This window comes from Siphateles boraxobius, unplaced genomic scaffold (assembly GCF_051911475.1).
Source record: "Siphateles boraxobius isolate OS27281-9 unplaced genomic scaffold, OSU_SipBor_1 25, whole genome shotgun sequence".
Taxonomy (NCBI): domain Eukaryota; kingdom Metazoa; phylum Chordata; class Actinopteri; order Cypriniformes; family Leuciscidae; genus Siphateles; species Siphateles boraxobius.
In genome coordinates this window covers 3326792-3343529 of record NW_027508866.1, presented here as the reverse complement: position 1 = coordinate 3343529, position 16738 = coordinate 3326792, and positions in this window count along the sequence as shown.

The following is a 16738-nucleotide window of genomic DNA, read 5'->3' as shown; positions in this document are numbered from 1 at the left end:
GGGTTGTTGACAGACAGGATACTGATGACGATCTCAGGTGAGTGTTCAGGTTAGGAGTCTGTTTGTCGTAGTAACATCGACGAGACCAGACCCAGAGTGTAGGGTGAACGGGGTATGTAAAGGGTGTGCTGATGAAGGAGTGCAGATGCAGCGAGTCGTTACTCAGGTGATTGGTGATGATCAGCAGCAGGTGTGGTGATGGCTGACCAGTGGCGGTTTTACACGGAGGTCTAGGGAGGCCCGTGCCTCTGTAGACATGTCCCTGGCCAGCACTGTGCCCCCACACCCCCCCCCCCCCCCCTGGTCTGGCAAAATAAAAAAATTATGAATTTATGATTTTACATGCGAGCGCCAAAAGAGAAAGTAATGCGACACAACGTTCCACACCGTTAAATTAGAGCAGCGCACCCAAACACTGTAGCCTGCGGTGCTGCTCTGTGAATGAGAGCTCAGCAACTTCTCTTGGAGAGAGGAGCTACGATTTCTCCTGTTGCAAGAGTCGAAGGTAAGCAAAACAATTTCATCTCGTAAGTGACTTGTTGTACTTGCACATAACCGTGTTACCGGTACTTTTGTCCCTCAAACTGATAATGAAATCAAGTTTGTAAATGTCTGGTCTTGATATGTTTAGAAACTTAATCATATCTAAGCAAACTCATAGAAGCAGAAGCGAATATCTAAATGTCAGTATCCTTGCTAGGTCTACACAATGTTGTGATGTTAACCACTGTAGCTTCATCCGTCTTGGCTGTTGCATTGCGATAACAAATACATTTGAGTAAAGTAATCAACAGGCTATCTGCCCGTGTTAAGTAGGGAGGGACGGAAAGGCAATGAAATGTAAAGCATGCCTGTCAGAGCCGGGACTAGAACTCGGGTCTCTGGCGTGATAGTCAGACTCTCAATCCCTGAGCCACTGGAGATGGTGAACCCAACAGTGAGACGCACTCATAAGATGTGAGATGCAGAAATAGTTTTAATACGAATAACAGAAATCCACAGCTGAAGCAAAAAATCAACAAAAGAAATCATCAAAAACAGAATCAGTCCAACGGGGTTTTTCACAAAGAATATTCAAAAAATGTTCCCATAGGTATTCAGCAAAAACTCCAGAGGAGAAAGTCCACGAAAAATAAAACAGAGAAGGGAAAAATCCACAGGCAAGATAAATTAAATGTCTCAGAGTTAGAGGACACTTACTTGGGCAACCGGCTTTAGCACAACTAAACACCAAGCAAAGAGGCTATGAGACAGAGAGACTTAAATGCACACATCTGAATGACACACATGAGAACCTAATAACACTAATTACAAATTGAATAAGCAGGGCACGATAGCACCATGAGGACCTCTAGAGGCTAAAACATGATATAACAGCCAAAACACTGACAGGACCCCCCCCTCTAGGGACGGCTCCTGACGTTCCTTCCAGGACGATCGGGTTTATGAACATGGAAGTCCCGAATTAACTTGGGGTCCAAGATATCTCTGGCAGGAACCCAGGAGCGTTCCTCTGGGCCATAGCCTTCCCAGTCCACAAGATACTGAAGTGATCCTCGCACCTGACGGGAATCCAGTATTCGGTGGACTGTGTAAGCTGGTTGGCCTCCAATGATGCGAGGAGGAGGGGGAGGTTTACCTGCTGGAGCAAAAGGAGAAGACAAGACAGGTTTTAGAAGGGAGACATGAAATGTGGGATTAATCCTTAATGACCTAGGCAAGTATAAACGGTAAGTAACAGGGTTAACTTTCCTTGCCACTTTGAAAGGCCCAATGAATCGCTGGGTGAGCTTGCGGGACTCTACTCGTAAGGGAAGGTTCTTTGTGGAGAGCCAAACCCTCTGTCCGGGACGCAGGGTGGGGGCAGGTCTGCGTCTACGGTTAGCCTGTCGCTGGTACTGCTCAGAGACTCTAAGTAGCTTGTGTCGAACCTTCCTCCAAGTCAGACGACAGCGTCGGATGAACTGCAGAGCTGAGGGAACTCCTACTTCAATTTCTTGGTCAGGGAACAGTGGAGGGGCATAACCAAACTGGCATTCGAAGGGAGACATGCCTGTCGCAGAGGAGCGTAGAGTGTTGTGAGCGTATTCTGCCCACATAATGAAAGATGACCAGGAGGATGGGTTATTGGCAGCCATGCACCTCAGTGTAGTCTCCAGATCCTGGTTTAATCTCTCTGTTTGGCCATTGGACTCAGGGTGGAATCCCGAAGATAGGCTCACAGTTGCCCACAAAAGTTGACAGAATGCCCGCCAGAATCGAGAGGAAAACTGAGGACCTCGATTCAGAAACAATGTCCTGTGGGATGCCAAAAACTCGAAAAACATGGTTAATGACCAACTCAGCAGTCCCTTTAGCAGTGGGCAATTTGGGCAAGGGAATGAATCTGCCAGCCTTAGAAAATCTGTCAACATTGACCATAATGGTGGTGTTACCTTGGGATGGTGGGAGTCCGGTAATAAAATCCATGGAGAGGTGTGACCAGGGTCTTCGAGGTATAGAGAGAGGGTGGAGCAATCCCTGAGGTAAGCGATGAGAGACCTTCCCCTGACTGCATGTGGAACAGGCACTTACAAAGGACTTTGTATCCTCCTTGATGGTCGGCCACCAAAACCGTCTCTGGAGAAATTCAAGGGTGCGAGTAGTGCCTGGATGGCAGGTCAGACGAGAGACATGACCCCACTGGAGAACCTGGGAGCGAACAGCTTTAGGGACGAACAAGCGGTTGGTTGGCCCACCTCCTGGGTCTGGTTCCTGGGCCTGGGCCTGTCTTACTGTATTTTCAAGTTCCCATCTTATGGGGGCCACAATCTTGGAGCTCGGGATAATGGGTGTGACAGGATCTTCTTGGTTGCTGCTAGAGTATACTCGAGACAGAGCATCAGGCTTGAGATTTTTGGATCCGGGACGGTAGGATAAAATGAATTGAAACCGGTTGAAGAATAGAGACCAGCGTGCCTGACGAGGGTTGAGTCGCTTGGCCTGCTGAATGTACTCTAGATTTTTGTGGTCAGTGAGTACTTGGAATGGGTGTTTGGCCCCCTCAAGCCAATGTCTCCATTCTTCGAGCGCCAGTTTAACAGCCAGTAACTCACGGTCTCCCACATGGTAATTCCTTTCTGTTGGTGTAAGACGGTGTGAAAGGAATGCACATGGCCGAAGTCTGTTATCCTCCCCCCTCTGGGAAAGCACTGCTCCAACACCCACATCCGAAGCGTCGACCTCCACAACGAAGAGTTTGTCTGGGTCTGGAAGAGTGAGGATGGGAGCTGAAGTAAAGCGGCCTTTGAGTTCATTAAAAGCTAGCTCAGCTTCAGGACTCCAGCAAAACCCAGCATTATTCCCTTTAGTGAGAGCAGAAAGGGGAGCCGCCACAGAGCTAAATTTCAAAATAAATTTGCGGTAAAAGTTGGCAAAGCCAAGAAACCGCTGCACCTCCTTCACAGACCCAGGAGTGGGCCAATCCGTGACTGCTTGAACCTTCTGAGGATCCATTTGAATATGGCCGGGCTTAATGATGAATCCCAGAAATTGCACTTGGGTCACATGGAATTCACATTTTTCAGGTTTAACATTAGGTGATTATCGAGGAGGCATCTGAGAACCTTCCTGACATGCTCCATGTGTTCATCGAGGGAACTTGAAAAAATTTGAATATCGTCCAGGTAGACAAATACAAACTGATTGAGCATATCTCGAAGGACATCATTTATCAGAGCCTGGAAAACTGCAGGAGCATTGGTGAGGCCGGATGGCATAACTAGGTACTCATAGTGCCCGGTGGGAGTGTTGAATGCGGTCTTCCACTCATCCCCTTGTCTAATGCGCACAAGATGGTAAGCATTGCGCAAGTCAAGTTTGGTGAATATGGAAGCTCCCTGCAGTATCTCAAAAGCTGTGGCCATAAGCGGCAATGGGTAACGGTTCCGGACAGTGATTTTATTGAGGCCTCGATAATCGATGCAGGGTCGAAGGCCCCCATCCTTTTTACCCACAAAGAAAAAACCAACACCAGCAGGGGAAGTGGACCGACGGATAATTCCTGCAGCGAGGGACTCCTCAATGTAATTGTCCATAGCTGCACGCTCGGGAGAAGACAAGGAGAAGATGCGGCCTCTGGGGGGACAGGTACCTAGAAGCAGGTCAATGGCACAGTCATAAGGACGGTGTGGTGGTAAAGAGGTGGCCTTCTTTTTACTGAAAACTGCCTTGAGGTGGTGGTACTGAGTGGGGATCTGAGATAGGTCTAGGGATTCTTGAGTTTCGGGAGTTAGGTCAGGGGAACTCGGGGTCAAACAGGTGACAGAACAAGTGGGACCCCAACTGAGGATAGCGCCAGTGGACCAGTCAAGATGGGGGTTATGGTGAAGAAGCCAGGGGTGGCCAAGAATCACAGGGAACTCTGGAGACTGTATCAGATGAAAATTGAGCTCCTCCTGGTGTTGACAGACAGAGAGGTGAAGAGGAACGGTAAGAAGGGTTACCTTCCCAGGGCCCAGAGGTCTTCCATCCAGTGCGGTAACTGTAAGAGGGGTTTCGAGTGAGTCAGAGGGAATCTGGAGACTCCTAGCAAGAGATAAGTCCATAAAGTTCCCGGCTGCACCTGAATCCACCAAGGCTTTAAGTTGATGCTTCTGATTTCCCCAAGAAAGTGTGATGGGGAGAATCAATCCTGAATTGGAAGGTGGGGCTATGCGAGTAATTCCCGTTACAGTCCTTCCTTGCCTGTACGGGAACGAGCGTTTCCCGAGAGCTCTGGGCAGGAAGAACGGAAATGTCCAGGCTGTCCACAATATAGGCAACACCGCTCCCTCATGCGGCGGTCACGTTCTGATGGGGAGATCCGAGTTCCACCCAATTGCATCGGTTCAGGGAATCCTTGGGACGAAGGTGACTTCTCTGTGGGAACTAAACTGACAGGAGGTGTGAAAACAAACTGGCGACTCAAATTCCTCTCCCTGAGACGATTATCCAGTCGAATCGCCAGGTCAATGAGGGTCTCGAGGTCACGGGTAGGCTCTCGTGTTGCAAGGTCATCTTTGAGTGCCTCAGAAAGACCGTTCTGGAAGCAGACCATGAGAGACTCATCGTTCCAACCACTCCCGGCTGCAATAGTGCGAAAATGGATGGCATACTCTGCAGCAGTGCGACTACCTTCCTGGAGGGACAGCAGTCGTTTAGACGCCTCACGACCGCTGATGGGATGATCAAAGACTCGTTTGAATTCCTCTTCAAATGCAGAATATCTTGAGCAGAAGGGACTCTGGGCATTCCAGACAGCTGTTGCCCAGGAGAGGGCCTTACCCGAAAGAAGGGTGATGACATATGCAATCTTGGCCCTGTCTGAAGGGAAGGACGATGGCTGTAGCTCAAATGTAAGGGAACACTGAGTGAGGAATCCACAACAAGCACTGGGGTCTCCCGAGAATCGTTGTGGTGGAGGTAGGCGAGGTTCTGCAAGGGGAACTGAAGTTTGAGGCGCAGAAGCAGTAGCTTGGGTAGAAGGCAGCCGATCAAAGATCTGACGGACAGAGGTCATGACATCTGACAGTAACTCTGAATGTTTAACCATCAATGCTTCCTGTTGGACTAGCACTGCTTCATGTCGTTGGACTGAGGACTCATGCTGAGCCACAGTAGTGAAGAGTTCTTGTGCGCTGGGCGTCTCTGGATTCATCTTGGCTTGGTATTTCTGTCAGAGCCGGGACTAGAACTCGGGTCTCTGGCGTGATAGTCAGACACTCAATCCCTGAGCCACTGGAGATGGTGAACCCAACAGTGAGACGCACTCATAAGAAGATGAGATGCAGAAATAGTTTTAATACGAATAACAGAAATCCACAGCTGAAGCAAAAAATCAACAAAAGAAATCATCAAAAACAAAATCAGTCCAACGGGGCTTTTCACAAAGAATATTCAAAAAATGTTCCCATAGGTATTCAGCAAAAACTCCAGAGGAGAAAGTCCACGAAAAATAAAACAGAGAAGGGAAAAATCCACAGGCAAGATAAATTAAATGTCTCAGAGTTAGAGGACACTTACTTGGGCAACCGGCTTTAGCACAACTAAACACCAAGCAAAGAGGCTATGAGACAGAGAGACTTAAATACACACATCTGAATGACACACATGAGAACCTAATAACACTAATTACAAATTGAATAAGCAGGGCACGATAGCACCATGAGGACCTCTAGAGGCTAAAACATGATATAACAGCCAAAACACTGACACATGCCCCTATGTTTTTCTTCTTCTAATAGTTATCATGAAACGAGGAAGGGACATTGTGTTCTTTTTTGCACCAGTAAACAAAAAAGTGAGAGAAACAAATCAAGGTATTGAGAGAGTTGTGGAGCAGGAAGAGGGAGAGACAGAGGAGTCGGTGGTGGTTGGAGAGAGGACATGTGATGAAAGTGAGGGCTCTGACACAGAGAGGGAAAATCCAGAGGATGAGGAACATAAAGAAGAGGGTGAGGAGGAAGAAAACATACAGGGACAGAGGGGTGAGGAGGAAGAAAACATACAGGGACAGAGAGAGGAAAGTAAATACTTGGCCTACATTTTGAAATACATGCAGAAGTAAATAAATGTTGTAGTTGTGCCCTATGTTTACTGTACATCTGTCTACAGATATCATAAGTCCAAGAATGATGTACCAGTACAGCCCAACTTGAATATATTCCCAACCACTTTGAAGGGGGACAGAAGACGGAGCTTCAGGCCAAACTGGTATAATCTTCATCCATGGCTTGAGTATTTTGTCATGATGGACTCTATATATTTCTATGCATGTAGACATTTTAGCAAACCAAATGCCCCAGACACTGTTTTTGTTTCAACACCTAGTTTTAGAAACTAGAAAAAAGCAACTATGAGAGATGCAGGGTTTTCAGTACATGCAAAGTCTGAACGACACAAGTGTGCAATGATAGCATGGAGGGATTATCAAAGAGCTTTTAAAACTGATGCAACACTATCAGATCTTCTTGACAAATAGCACACTAAACAAGTACAAGAAAATCAGGCATACATTAAAACAGTTGGGGAAGTGCTGATACTTACGGCTACACACCTAGCACAAAGTGGACATGACGAATCTGAAGAGTCCAATAACAAAGGAAACTTTAGGGACATTCTTAAAACAGTTGCTAACCACGACCCACTTGTTAAGAGAAGAACAACTTCTATTCACAATGCAAAGTACACAAGCAAGATCATCCAGAATGAGGTTTTGGGTTGTTTGGCAAAAATGGTTCGGTCTGAAATCATAGAAGAAGAGAAGAACAGTGAGGTTTTTAGCATCATGGCAGATGAAACAAAGGATATTTCAAAAAGGGAACAGATTTCTTTCACACTCAGGTACTATTACTATGGGCTCATTAAGGAGAGTTTTCTCCATTTTGGATCTGCAAAGAGGTTAGATGCAGCAGGGCTTACTGGAAAAAATAGTGCACTTACTAGAACGTTATGGCCTGAACTACAAAAATAATCTCGTAGGCCAAGCGTACAATGGCGCTGCTGTTATGAACGGTAAGCATTCAGGGGTTCAGGCAAGGATCAAAGAACAGGCTAAATTTGCCTTCTACATCCATTGTAGTGCACATTGTCTAGATTTAGTGTTAGTTGATGTAGTCATAAGTGTCCCAGAAACAGAGGAGTTTTTTTCTTTGTTACAGAGTCTTTATATTTTTACCTCTGCCTCATATGTGCACCCAAAATGGCTGTCTCTCCAAAGAGAAATGTATGGCAGAACAAGAGAGCTGCAGCGTTTAAACGACAAACGGTGGGCATGCCAATTTCTAGCCCTCCATAATATAATGGACACTCTACCTGCCCTTAAACGACTACTGCAAGAGATTGCTCAAGAACGTCATGGTGAAAAAAATGTTGAGGGCCGAGGTCTTCTGGCTCAAATTGACCTAGAATTTGTTGTGCATCTTGTTACTCTGCGTAAGTTGTTTGGGGAGACAAAGCTACTGTCTGACATGTTACAGTCACAAACTGTTGATCTATCAAGATATTGTGGGATGAAGCATTGAATATTTGTGAGCAGTGTTATTCTGCAACAGCGTCAGTGGCGAAACATCAGAAAATGCAGTGTAGGAATTGAGGGCGAACCAAACATATGAATCTTCCAGGTGATTCGTTCCATAATTCCACACAATATTAAAAATTCCAGAACCGTAAAGATCCCGGCTCCAGCTAGTCTACAAAACGACTTTATGGCCCTGCAAGCTTCAAAGAGATGAGCCTAAATAGAGGAAGAACTGGTCAAAGTTAGATAGTTTGGAAAAGAATGATTGGTTCAGTGATGGTACGGCTCAGAACCCACCAAGATAATGGCAGAGGTTGTTTGATCCCAAGACAAAGGATTTAAAACAGACCACCTCCCTTTTAAGGACCTTTTGACGACCCCAGGGTGGGAATCTCTTAAAACCACAGAGACTGAGATTTTACATATAAAAATACATAAAATCATCCCAAAACAATTACTCTGTTTGTACTCTCAATTGTACTCTGCTAGAGCCGGAGAGTAAAGAGATCACAGATAACGCATGATTTACGATGAGAGGTGAAGAGAACGCCACCTCCCAAATAAAGACAGTGCCTATTTGGTCAGAACTCATCTAAGAGGCTGGACAACAGAGTTTAAAATCTTAGTACCCAGAAAAATAGAGAATTTTAGTAGAGTTTTTTGTTAAGTTGGGTTGAGGTTTGGTTTGTGAATTTGTTCGCTTGAGCAGATTTACAGAAGTCATGGAGAAGCCATGACGAACCGGACAGACGAGTAACCATGTAGACCAGCAGCAGTGGCGGATCTAGAAAATTTTACATGGGGGGGCAAAGGGGTGGCAAGGTCTTGGCAGGGTGGCAGGGGTATACGGTACATAGGAATCCCTATATGTGAAGTGCTTTAACAAAACAAACACAAAAACACTTTTAAACTACAGTAGTTATTGTTTAACAATGCCCTTACACACTACAAAGGTTTTTAATTCACAACAGGAATAAGCCCCGTGCAGTGTTCAAACAAAACAAAACAAAACTGTGCATCTTTTAAAAAGTAAAAGTATAAAAAGCTAAATGAAAATATATAAAAAAAACTACAATAATTGTGACCAAGATGCAGTGGACTACAAGTATAAAACAGCGGACTCAAGTTCTTATTATAATTAAAAACTTATAATTACAGTCCACAAATGACCCATGATCACCCATCTTTTTTAGGAAAGCTTAAGGCGACGGTTGTTGTGCTTTGCAGCAAAACGTTTCACAAACGTATCTAAATCTAGTGCTTTTGCACGCTGTTTCTCAATACTGAGAACAGCAAGATTTCTCAGACGGTCATCTGCCATACCTTCTCCAGCACACCTGTTTGGAAATTTCTAGTAATCCTGTAGACCTTGGTTAGCTGGTTCATGGTTAGAGTTGCACTAGCTATTTGTAAAGTTCACACTAAGAGCTTAGTAACTAGCTTAGTCTAACTTAGTACTTAATTTAGTTGCACCTAGTTCTTGTGGCAGAACGTATCTAGTAGTCATAGGCCTTTGTCACAAGCCGTCTTCAAATTTGTAAACAGAACAGTTAAGTAGCTGTGTCAGGTAAGATACATTTTTTTAAATGCTCACCAAGGCTGCATTTATTTGATAAAAATACAGTAAATATATTAATATTGTGAAGTATTATTGCAAATTAAAATAATATACTGTATATGAAAAATCACACCATTCTTCAGTTTCACATTATCCTTCAGAAATCATTCTAATATGCTGCTTTGGTGCTAAAGAAACATTTCTTATTAGGATCAATGTTGAAAATTGTTGTGCTACTTAATGTTTTTGTGGAAACCGTGATTCATATTTTTCAGGATTCTGTGATGAATAGAAAGATCAAAAGAACATAATTTATTTGGGTTACACTTTATTTCGATGGTCCACTTAAGACCACTAACTCCATTACAGAATTACTAGAGTGTTAGTGGACTGTTAGGTTAGGTGTTGGGGTTCAGTTTAGTAGAATAAGTTGACAAGTTACATTTAGTCAGTAGAATGTCTATTGGGTAAGGGACATGTAGCTAATAAGTAGCCTATAAAACAATATAAAATCAGAAAGATTTATCACATGCACACACCAGTTATGTTTAGACTACTTAATCCTATTGTATGTGTTATTTCCCCAGTTGTAACCTGGTTTCATTGCTGTGATATCTGAGAGGAATGGGATTTATAGGACTGATTAGTTAATCAAATGATCGATCTCTGTTAGAAATATATTTCTCCTTTTCAGCATACGGATAGAACAGAACATACAATCTTTATTCTAGGCAGCATAACTGCCACGTCTGTACATTTTTCCTTTTGTGTTTAAGCTAAACATCTGGTATTTATTAAAGGAGGATGGAATCGCCTCCTCCCCTGAATGTTCGTTCTTTCTATACATTGTGTGTTTGAAAGCTCCTAGGATCCCTAGGATCTGTTGGAAATCTAACAGGATATTGCCCATATTAAGAAGGTGTTATATAACGTCTATATGATACCTATGATGTAATGTTTGATTCTATTGGTTAGACCTGTATTCTTCTCTTTAAGACTTTCACTATATAAACTCTAGACAAAGGATATTGAGCTAAGCTTTTTACTCCAGCCAGCGCCGGGTATATTGTATTATCTGTTCATAATAAAGACCAAGATTTGGGGCACTTCTTGTTTGGACCATTTCATTTCCATTCTAACAGTTGGGTTGCTCGTCCGAGATTTCTCCTGACAGGTAAGAATTACATTTTTTTTTACAAAAGAAAAGGTTGATTCTTTCTGTCTGCTGAGAAACATTTTACCTATAGTGCCGTGATTTTCACCATATTTGGTGAAATTTCTTTGTTTGTCCGTCGTATATGCGGGACGTTTGTCCGTCGTATATGCGGGACGTTTGTCCGTCGCATAAATAAATGCGGGACGTTTGTCCGTCGTATAAATAAATGCGGGACGTTTGTCCGTCGTATAAATAAATACCTGACCTTATCCTCGTGTTTGTGATCGAACGCGGGAGGAACGGAAGGAAAACTGATCACTTTCCTCCGTTTGGAAATATAGATTTGACACGAGACATTCGGTTTTTCTCTTGCAAATTATATTTCGATTTACCTTTGGTCTTGGTTATGGATAGATAATACATACTTTCTTTTTTTCTTTTTTACCAATTTACTAACACAATTAATTTTAAACTGCATGTTTTTCTTTCTTTTCTTTTTGGCCATACTTTAATTTGTTTTAGTTGCATTACGGAGAAATTTTTGTGTGTTGATAATGGGGAATAAAATTAGTCCACCGTTAAAAGATGAATCTCCGAAAGACTTTATGATTAGAAATAATCAAGCATTTTATACGGAGCCATATTTGTCAAATTTAGCTGGCTGGTCAACTGGCAAAACACAATTAGATCTGTTTCCCCGTGACGGCTCATTCAAAGACGTGGATTTACGCGCAGCAAAAGACATGATTTTGGAAATTGGGGCGACCCCGATTGGGATTATTCTTACATGAAACAATCTTATAAAATCTGGAAGGACATGCAAAGTTATTGGAATAAGGGTCCGGAAAGAGTTGAGAATATTGGCGATAATTTGATTTCAAAATATGAAGTGGCTGGGAGAGAGACTGCAGTTTCTGCTGTCCTTTCCTCTCCGGCTGACAGAGACAGGAGCTCTCGCAGCCTAGAGAGGAGGAAAAAAGGCTCTCACAGTCTGTGGAACAGAAAGTGTTTCCGCAACCTGTTGCAGCAAAAAATAGCCTCCCTCAAAAATATGAGTGTATTCCGACTCTTTCTGAACCAAGAAAAAACTGATTATACCCCGATTTGACGACCGCGACTTTGTGTCCTTTTGTTGAAACTTCAGAAGGATTTAAAGTTCATCCATTACAACAGTCTGAAGTTACGGCAATCTGTAAAGAATTACCAGATCCGTCTCGCATGCCACACCAGTACGTGTCGATGCTTAAACGGTTAACGGCATACAGCCAACTTACTGGTCGAGACTATCGCTTTATTTTGACTAAAACATTGCCTGCTGAAATTACAGAGGAAGAATTAATTGATGAGGTTGATTTGTTAGACCCAGTGAACGACGCCCCACCCGTTCGGAGTATTGTGTTCAAAGATTCGGAACCTGTTGATTTGTCCGACGCAACGAGCGCATTTAAGATAGCTGATTGTGGAGATTATACTCCCGACTGGATTTGTTCCAGTCCTGGTAAATTGAAAAAAAATGTCAAACAACTGACTGCATTTTTAGTGAAGCTGTCTTCAGCTAAACAGGACATTTCGCACGCAGCGAACACAAAGCAGAAGGTGGGAGAAAGTCCACTTGCATTTTTTAATCGATTTTGAAATGCTTAGATTCACGAATCTGCGATTCCTATTGATGAGGATAATTGTTTGTTGTTTGTGAACACGTTTTTGAATAACATGCACAATGAGACTACACAAATGATTCGAATCACTACAACTAATATTAGTAACATTTCTGTTGATGAATTGGGAAGACGTTTGCGTGAACTTTCGGCTGCTGGGGCATTTGACTAGCCTGGCTCCGCCCTCCTACGCACTTCCGCTCAATTTCATTTTCCTTCAGTACTACGTCTGGGACTGCTGTGTATTCTTAGGTTTCCAGAAATCAATTTTTTGTAGGACCAATCAGCGAACAGAGGGAGTGGCTGAGAACGATGACGTTGATGTAGCGCGTCAGTTTGAGTTGGAGTTCAGTAATGGCAGCGGAAAAAGACGTGAGAAAAGCTATTCGGTCCGTTGTTGCAAAACTGCCGAATATACAGCAGTTAAAGCCGGAGCAAGAACAATGTTTGCTAAGTTTTGTTGGTGGCCAGGATGTTGTGGCCCTCCTCCCCACGGGGTTCGGGAAAAGTTTGATTTTCCAGCTCACTCCGCTAGTGGTGAATGAGTTAGCTAAGGCGAACGATAGGGATGCAAAGCCTATAGTTGTTGTCGTCTCCCCTCTTGTTGCACTAATGGAGGACCAAGTGAAGGAGGCAGAAAAGTTAGGAGTTCGTGCTGGGCAGCTCGGCGTGCACGATGACCGTGACATTTTGGACGGACGCTTTAGCCTGGTGTTCGGAAGCCCCGAGTCCTGGCTGCTAAACAACAAATGGCGTAAAATGCTAGCCTCGACAATATACCAGGAGAACCTCGTTGGCATCGTTGTGGATGAGGTCCACGTTACATACAAATGGTAAGTTAACACTTAATACGTTTAAACAACATAAGGGCTATTTTGGCATAATCGATAGCTTAGACAATGTTGTAATTTGTAATTTGAGAATATCATACAAGATTCATGAGAAATATTGTACTCTCTATTTCGTTTACCTCAGGGACGAGGCTTCCAAAGGCGAGTCTGCATTCAGGGAAAGTTTTGCCAAGCTCGGAGAGCTGCGATCTATCATCAAGGAGGGTAAGTTAAATGCACTGACCTCTGTGTTGCTTCTAACTAAGTTGTTGTGGAATATCTCTTTTGTAGGCTATTATAACGTCTATATTCAGTTTATGTATACTCTCTTAGTGCAAGGATTAGTTACTTTCCCTGTAATGAAACAGAATTGCGTGATTATATTGATTTTATGCATTACTGTTCATAGTGATGTTAATTAAGTCCTCCCTGCCATAGCCTATAAGACAAACACTTGACAAATTGTTTGGTAAGTTATAAAATTGAGCAAGTGTGTTTATCTTGTATTTTTTACATTCTCCCAGTTACACCTGTTTTGGCTCTGACTGCCTCAGCTGACATCAAGTCCAGAAGCAGAGTCATCAGATTACTCAATATGGACAATGCCGTACAAATCATCGCTAGTCCCAACAAGACAAACATCCGTCTTGGATTGTGCAAGGTGCCCAGCCATAACATGAACTGCCTAGACTGGATAGTTCACCATGTAAAAAACAAGGGCTCAACCATGCAACCTGTATTAATTTACTGTCAAACACTTAAATCAGTGGGGAGAGTATTCTCATACTTAAAGGCAGAACTGCAAAAAACATGCCTGGGAAGACTGTGATCCATCCTGTAGAAGTGACAACTTCCTCATTGGCATGTTTCACAGCAAAACCCTACCCCAAAACAAAGAGAGAGTGTTGGCTTCACTGAGGGGGGAAGGGAAATGCCGGGTAGTTGTTGCAACTACAGCTTTGGGGATGGGGTTGAATTTCCCTAATGTTTCACATGTTGTAATGTATGGGGCTCCATGGGACCTAGAGGGAATTTTACAACAGGTTGGCAGGGCTGGAAGACATGGTCAGCTATCACATGCCATCCTCTACAACACCGGACGGTATTTCAAGGTGGATGAAGAGGTAAAACAACTGCTGGATCTTGGAAAAAAACACATGTTTTAGGAAATGTCTCTATGCACATTTTGAAGCAGAACCCAGTCATGTAGAGCCACGCCATCTCTGTTGTACAAACTGTCATAATGTTTGCTCTTGTTCGTCTGGAACATGTACAGTACCAACGCCAAATTATGAACTGATTGAAGATGAACCAATCAATCTGAGGTGTAGGCATGTGGATGCAAAAGACAAATCTTTGATTGCAGAATTGCTCAAGGACTACAAAGTTAGTTTAATCAATTCCTCTAATCGACTGTACACCTCACATGCAGCGTGCACTGGATTCAGTCAACAACTGGTGGATGCAGTTTTGGACCATTGTCAACACTTATTTGACCTGACATACATTACTGCTCACCTTCCCGTGTTTAGATTGGACCATGCGAGAGAGATTTTAATTATCATTAATGATGTTTTTGGTGATATTGATGTGGATCTGCAAGATGATTCAGGGGGGTATTTACCTGAAACAGATCTTTATTACAGTAACTACTTTGACGATGATGATGCTGTTGTTAAAGATGCACTCTGGAGTCATGTCAGTAGCTCAGATTCCGAACAGTAAATTCAGTGATTCTTGTGATGAATAGCTCACTTTGAGCCCCTTTGTGTACTCGTGCAGGAGCATGGTTGGTGTGTCAGTTTTACATGTTGTAAATAGTTCAAATTTGTTTTACTAAAAAAAATGTACGTCATAAATAAAAATGTGAAAACACATACTTTGAATACCATAATTTGTGTTTCAGTTTTACATGTTGTAAATGCTTATTTTGTTTTAATAAAAAAACTAAATGTCATAAATAAAAATGTACAAACACATACTTTGAAGATCATAATTAAGGTAATTAAGAAAAAAGACATAATATGAAAAATTGTTGTTTATTACACATCTGCAGATAGAGAAAGATTATTCATTGCAAATTATTTAAACTATAATAAAATAACGTCATTATATACAGGGACACTTAGTGTATAGGTGTTATTTAAATATTTACTCCTTGTCTGTACATAACACAAACTATTTAAACACGTACACCAACATTCAAAATAGGCATTCTATTACAGCTTCAAAGCTGGACCATTATAAACCACGCAAGTAACTGGTTAAAGTGCTACAGCCCTCCAGTCTTTCAGCCTGGCACGCATCCATTGCCATAAGTCCTTGTAATTGAGCTTGGACAGAATGTTTCTGTCAAAGTTAGGGAATGCAGAGAAATTTCTTCCCGGTTGGTGTTTGAAAACTTCTGTCTTCCTAAATACTTCTAGTACAGTTAAAATGTTGTTTTTGAGATCAGCTGCATGGTGGATGCCACTAGGCTGGGATAGCTGGAGCTCTCCGTCTGCTGTGTCCATCAGGTTTTTTAATACACCAGCAGATCTGCTGACCCTATCAGCTGTTTGCTCTGTAAGGTTAGTGCCTTTGTTCCTCAAAAATGATTTAAGAAAGTTGTTGAGATGCTCGAGGTGCAGATCAAGAGGTATATTTTTCCCTTTCCCACCTCTGTTATTACAGAACGATTCCAGGTTACATCGTGAGCAACTCGAGGAGACAGTGTTGCATTGACTTGTACTGTTAAGAGAAAAGTGCTGTATGCATATTGAGTGTGCCCGTAAGCCTTGTAAATCAGTAGTGCCACCTTGTACAGCCTTATCATGCGCTCCCCATCTCCCTCTTTCACCGCATCCAACATATCAAAAAGCAGAAATCCAAAGCTAAGCCTGGCCTCAGTATGCTCTTTTTTGTAGTCAATCAAACCAAAGGAAGCAGGCTCAACAACTGGCATAGATGCTACCAAAAGACTGTGGACTTTCTTCTCGTGGGTCTCTCTGGCTTTTTTATAAATGAACACTTTGGTGCAACCTGGCTCACGACAATGGAGCATCTCCTTCTCAGTGTGTTGTGCTCTTGCCGCTTTAGTAATGCCATCTGACAGTACAGAAATGTCTGTAGACATCAACAACTTGTCAACGACCTCTGCCACAGTGTCATGGAGCCAGGTCCTCTTCTGGTCTGCAGAGCCTTGATGGATGTGGTCTGGTATTACCCCGTCAGGGGTGGCTGTGGCAAAACAAAAAACACAATAAAGTTTTATCTGCAGACAAGAAAAAAATTAGTTTGATTCCTTAATGTAATCCTTTAAACACAATGTAGCAAACAAACCTGTGACATCATCCAAATGGAAATGTTCCTTTGCTGCCGCAAGGAAAAGTGCTGTTGTGTCAATCTGCACAAACTGTTTGTAAGCGTTGTATGCACTATGTGGGCCTTTTTTCGCATTGCTGCATCTGTAAATCACATAGAGTTATTACAATGGTGTATGAAACATATCCTCTAAAG